Source organism: Rhinopithecus bieti, unplaced genomic scaffold (genome assembly GCF_001698545.2).
Source record: "Rhinopithecus bieti isolate Rb0 unplaced genomic scaffold, ASM169854v2 scaffold_18644, whole genome shotgun sequence".
NCBI lineage: Eukaryota > Metazoa > Chordata > Mammalia > Primates > Cercopithecidae > Rhinopithecus > Rhinopithecus bieti.
This window is the reverse complement of record NW_016809656.1, coordinates 2,370,118-2,376,117: the sequence shown is the minus strand read 5'-3', so window position 1 is coordinate 2,376,117 and position 6,000 is coordinate 2,370,118.

Sequence of the window (6,000 nt, the reverse complement as noted above, 5' to 3'; positions counted from 1 at the left end):
TTTTATTTTATTTTATTTTATTTTATTTTATTTTATTTTGAGACAGAGTCTTGCTCTGTCGCCCAGGCTGGAGTGCAGTGGTCGGATCTCAGCTCACTGCAAGCTCCGCCTCCCGGGTTTACGCCATTCTCCTGCCTCAGCCTCCCGAGTAGCTGGGGCTACAGGCGCCCGCCACCGCGCCCGGCTAGTTTTTCTGTATTTTTTTTGTAGAGACGGGGTTTCACCGTATTAGCCAGGATGGTCTCGATCTTCTGATCTCGTGATCCGCCCGTCTCGGCCTCCCAAACTGCTGGGATTACAGGCTTGAGCCACCGCGCCCGTCCGCTCACATGAATTTAATAGGAAGATGTAAGTCATGCTTAATCCATAATCTTACACCTATCTGAAGACTTCTTTTAGAAAAAAAAAAAAAAATAGTCTATATTCAGAAAAAAATAAGTGCAATAACTGATCATGTAGCTATATTTACATCATCTATGCCACAAATTATTAGAGACTCTATTTTGCATACGTAACTATGCTATTCAGATATCTCCAGAGACTCCAGACTTTGAAAATAACTCCTTCTCTTAAGACTTAATACAAATTATTTGATTATTCATCCCTCAAAAGAATCCTGCTTTACCTCTAAACTCTAGGGATATTAGAGAGTTAATTATAGTTCTTGTTATCTCTTGTTTTGATGTTATCTTCTTTCTAAATTCTTCACATCACCTGCCTTGCCTACAGGGGTTGGTACAGATACTTTTACATTTACATGTTATTCAACAAATATAGAACAGAATAGTGAAACACTTCTACAGAGTTTTACAAAACACTGTCAGCATCAGGAAGGTATTTTTTTGCAGCAGGATATTAACGGAAGCTTTTTGTTATAGAGAAATTATATAGAACAACAGAGCAGTAAGTCACTAAGACACCATACTTCTGTTTTCTTAAAGTGCTTTGCTACTCCTGAGTTTCCACATCCAAAATACTTTATGAATTAACTTGATCTTCAGACAAATTGTCTGCCTTATTGTTATTTAGGCCTTCTCAGATCTCTTTCCTTTTTCCTCTTTTTTTTTTAATTTTTTTTATTTTTTCCAGGAGGATGTAGAACTTCATGCTTTCTCTCTCTGGCTTCATTCCCAAAATTCAGAATTGTATTCATTTTATGGGAACCACTGGGTCACTAACCTATACCGACCTCAAAGTCTCTATTTCTTTATCCAAAAACAAATTAAGGCATTGTGATAATAAAAAGGCCAACTAGGTCAGTCCTCAAAGCATTTAGTTGTTCAAAAGAACTAGCAGAGCTTTTAACATTTCATTCTTTCCTTGACAGGAGCCAATATTCAATATGGATTTTCTTTCCCTTTATCTCTATAAAATGTATTCTTTATTTTAGAAGAACTTCCATTTAGTCACCCACCTATTCAGAATAATCAGCTGTAATTATTTTTGTCTTAAATAGCATTCTGCTTATATTCAGCTACATTTACACAACCCATAGTGTCATCACTGCACAGTATCAACTTCAAGAAATGCTTGAATAAAATCTCAGGAGGAAATAAACAGTTTCTGGAGAATATCTACATCAGTAATAGAAAAAAAAAGAGACAAAATTAAGTACAATTAAATAATTTAAAAGTCATTTTTGATCAATACTAAAAGGAATTGAAAGCTAGAAATATTAGAAAAACAACCATTGTGTGAATCCCAGAATATTATTTAGACTAAAGTATGGTTCAAATATATTTATATGTATCTAATAGTCTACTACAAGATAAATGAGGTGCTCACAATTTCTCAGAAATGTTTTCAGTTATCCATTGCATGTTTCTTTGAACAGTGTCAGAATTGTTAAATGTATCCCTTTCATACTTAGTTTCATTTTAAATCAGCAACAGTATTGTCTAGATCTTCAAGGTTTGATTCCGTATGTATTTTGCTATGAAAATTACTCCATTCATTTAGATAATGTGACACCAAATTATAAGCTCTAAGCAGCTGTCACTCTTTGCCAGACACTCAGAAATCCTAATGAGAACTGGCATGCCATTTATCTGACAATTCAGTGTCAACAGTAATAAAATCTATGGGCTTAATACATTAACAGTTTCAGGGAGTATCTGAGTTAAAATGAAAACTTAAAAGAATTTTAGTGTATCAAAACAGCAGTGTACAGCTGATACTGATGTTGGTGACATATTAGTTTGTAAGTGAGAGAATCTAAAGCACTATTTGTGAAAATGAATATTATGAAAGGGATTCTTATTTCAAATGACTCAAATTTATAATAAATAAAAATTACATATTATATTTATGAAAACAACTAAGCCTTTAAGTTAACTTCTTATATTTGCTTATGTCTTGAAACACACAGATTATTCATGTATACATTTCACTTGATGATCCACAGATCTCTTGGAAACCACAGGAATGTCCTCATTTTACCAGTTGAGATATTGGATCTTTCATTGGGCATGAAATAACTTTTTCAGATTCTCCTAGTTGGCATGTGTCAATCGTTAAAATAAAATATAGAAAATATTGCTTTTTCATTCAGTTTTCTAGATTTATATTTTACTATCTCTCCTGTTTCTTCCTTTTAATTCATACTATTTTAGAAATCTTTCATACAGATTCAGAATTACAACTTAATTTTCATTTTGACACATAATAAAGAAATATAAAGTAAACAAAAATCATAAATTTCCACGTCATGGGTTCTTTTTTAAAATTTTAAACTTTTTTTCAATTTAAAACAAACTGTAATTTATTTAACATTATGTCAAATAAAATATGAAACAAATGGCAAAAGATTAACAGATATATTTTATAATAAAATTAAATTTATCATTCTCATTATCATATTGTGTTTTAAATTTCCATTTTATTTTAGATTCAAGGCGTACACATGCAGGTTTCTTACATGGATATATTATTTGATACTAAAGTTTGGGGTATGAATGATTCTGTCACCCAGATAGTAAACATAATATTCAGTAGGAAGATTTTCAGCCCTTGTTCCCCTCTCTTCTTCCCTCCTTTTGGAGTCACCAGTGTCTATTGTTCTCATCTTTATGAGCATATGTACCAAAGATTTAGCTCCTATTTATAAATAAAAATGTATGATATTTGGTTTTCTATTTTTGCATTAATTTGCTTAGGGTGATGGCCTCCAGTTGCATCCATGTTGCTGCAAAGGACATTATTTTATCCTTTTTTTTAAGTTGTGTAGTAGTCCAATAAGAAAATGTACCACATTTTCTTTATTGACTCCACCACTGATGCACACCTAGGTTGATTCTATATCTTGCCATTGTGAATAGTGAATAGTGCTGCAACGAACTTGTGAGTAGGCATGTGCCTTTTTGGTAGAATGTTAATATAATCATTTCTAATAGTGACCTGGAATTTTCTTTTATTGTGCTTATTACAACTTGTATTTATGAGTTACTGTTTCTTAAAGACAAACTTCATAGTTTCAAGAAACAGTTTTCACCACAGAATCAACAGGGTGGGTGCAAGAAAGTCTAGATCACAGCAATAATGTCATAAAGAATGTATTTCCCAATTAAATGAATACCCTCAGGCCAAAAACAATCAGAAACAATTCAAAAATTAATGGAAATTTTAATTTCTTTTTTTGTTAACCAATCCTTAGGATTCTTCAGACAAACAAAACCAATAAGAACTATGTGGTTATATAAGAAGAGATTTATTATGGAAATTACCTCATGCATTTATGGAGACTTAGAATTCCCACAATATGCCATCTGCATGCTGGACAACCAGGAAAGCCAGTGGTGTAATTTCAGTATGAGTCTGAAGTCCTGAGAACTAGGACCTCTGATATCTAAATGAAGGAGGACATGAATGTTCTAGCTCAAGAAGAGAAAGAATTTGTCATTCCTCCACCTTTTTATTCTAGCTGAGCCCTCAAAGGGTCAGATGATACCAGCCTACATTGGGTAGAGTGGGTCTCAGTCTGCTGATTAAAATACTAATCTCTTCCAGAAGCACCCTCATAGGCAAACCCAGAAATCATATTTTGCCAGCTAACTGGGTATCCCTTTGCCCAGTCAAGTTGACACATACAATTAACTGAAGTCCTTTATAAAACCTAAATGAAAACAGGAAAAAGAGACATAATATTAAAAGTAGAAATATTTCACAGACTTCAAATTCATAGATGAAATACATTTTCTACATAATATTCTGTCTCTGGAATGAGATGCTTTGACATTTCATGAAGAATTTTTAGATGTTGCAAATGGAACAGACCACATATTTCAGATCAATTGACCTTGAGGCTGCAACACTTCAGAAGCAAGTTTTATTCAGCAGTTTCTATGAGGAGATGTGACTGCCAGGTTGGATTAAATTAAAGGCCAATATTTTGTTGGTGTGTGTGTGTGTGTGTGTGCGCGCGCACGCATGCATGTGTGTGACATTTTGTCAATAATCATTATTTTGCAATTTATATTTTATCCCAAGATTACTATGTTTGCAGTGGCAATAAAAATTCATAATTTCATGATTTACTGTTTTAAAGAGCAAACAGAGAATTTATCTCTCTTTAATTATTCAAGATATCAGGAATTGTGTTGTTATTTGCAATAGGTATGCATCAATTTTATGTACAGAAAAGTTTGAGAGTTTATTTATAGTACAAGTATATTTATTATAATATTACTATTACAAAATGTTTTAGGAAATTAGTGAAATTAAATTGTAAAACTATATATTCCATCTTTTGAAATAAAAATATAAACTGTATCATCTTATCATTATATTCAAAAAAGCTTTGCATTTCAGAATTTGTATAAACACAAAAAGAACCTATCTACATTTATTTAGTTTTTTCCTCATCTTACATACCAAAATGAACATATTTTCTCTTTTAGTGAGGTTTTCACTGGTTTTCTATCTTAAATTATTTCTTTCAAAGTTGACACCATTTCCAAAAAAAAAAAAAATACAAAATAAACCACCATAATTATAGAAACATCATGTCCTGCTGGAAATTAATGGAGAGATTTGAGAAGAAATAAGCTATGAATGTCATCATGTTCTTGAAAGCTTTCTGGTTTCCTGTTACTTAAAAGCTACAGAAGTAAAATAAATGTATTCTGAGCATCACTGGGAAAAAAAAACACTATCAAATGTAAATGTTTAATATTGTTTTATTGACATTTGGGAGTTGGTAACAGAGACAATGAAAAAATAGGGGTGAACTAATATATGAGATTAAAAAACTAAGTTCAAAAATAAATCGGTAAATAAAGTAATGCACATGTACAAAACAGTCACTAATTTTTTCATTAAATGTAATCCCGTTAAGCCTAGAAGTAAATTAAAAAGATATATTCAGAGTTATAAGAAACTTGCTATAACTGATCAAAAACCATAGTTTTCAAGGACAAAAACGCCAGCTGAATAGACAGTCACAGAAAATAAGAATACTACATTCTAAATATCACAATTTCTTGATGGGTAACATTATGTTTATCAGTAATAAGAGAAAAATTAATGAATAGAATTACAACTAGGATTTTCCCCTATCCTTATTGAAAAAACTGAAAAATGACAATGTAAGTGGTTCTTATTTGGGAACAAGGATATGTATATTTATGTACATAGAGTTAATAGGTTCATTCAGATATCTGTTCTCCAACTGCCTATTATATATTTACACAGTTAAATAGTAAATATTTGTTTATATGCACAAAATTTAATATACACAATGGTGGTTACCTTTGATGAGGGTTTAGGAATATTTAAGAACTTAAAAGTAGCATAAATGTGGCCTCTATGGTACAGGTAACTTCTCTAGCTTGATTAGTGATTATATAACTGTATTCATTTTGTAAAAATCAAAACTAAGTGTGCTCTTATTTGGGTACTATATGATATATAAGCTATACTACAACAATAACATTTGTCTAAAAATATTTAATGTTATTTTAAAAGGACAATATAGTATGTTAATTGACTAAACCTGTAAAGGGG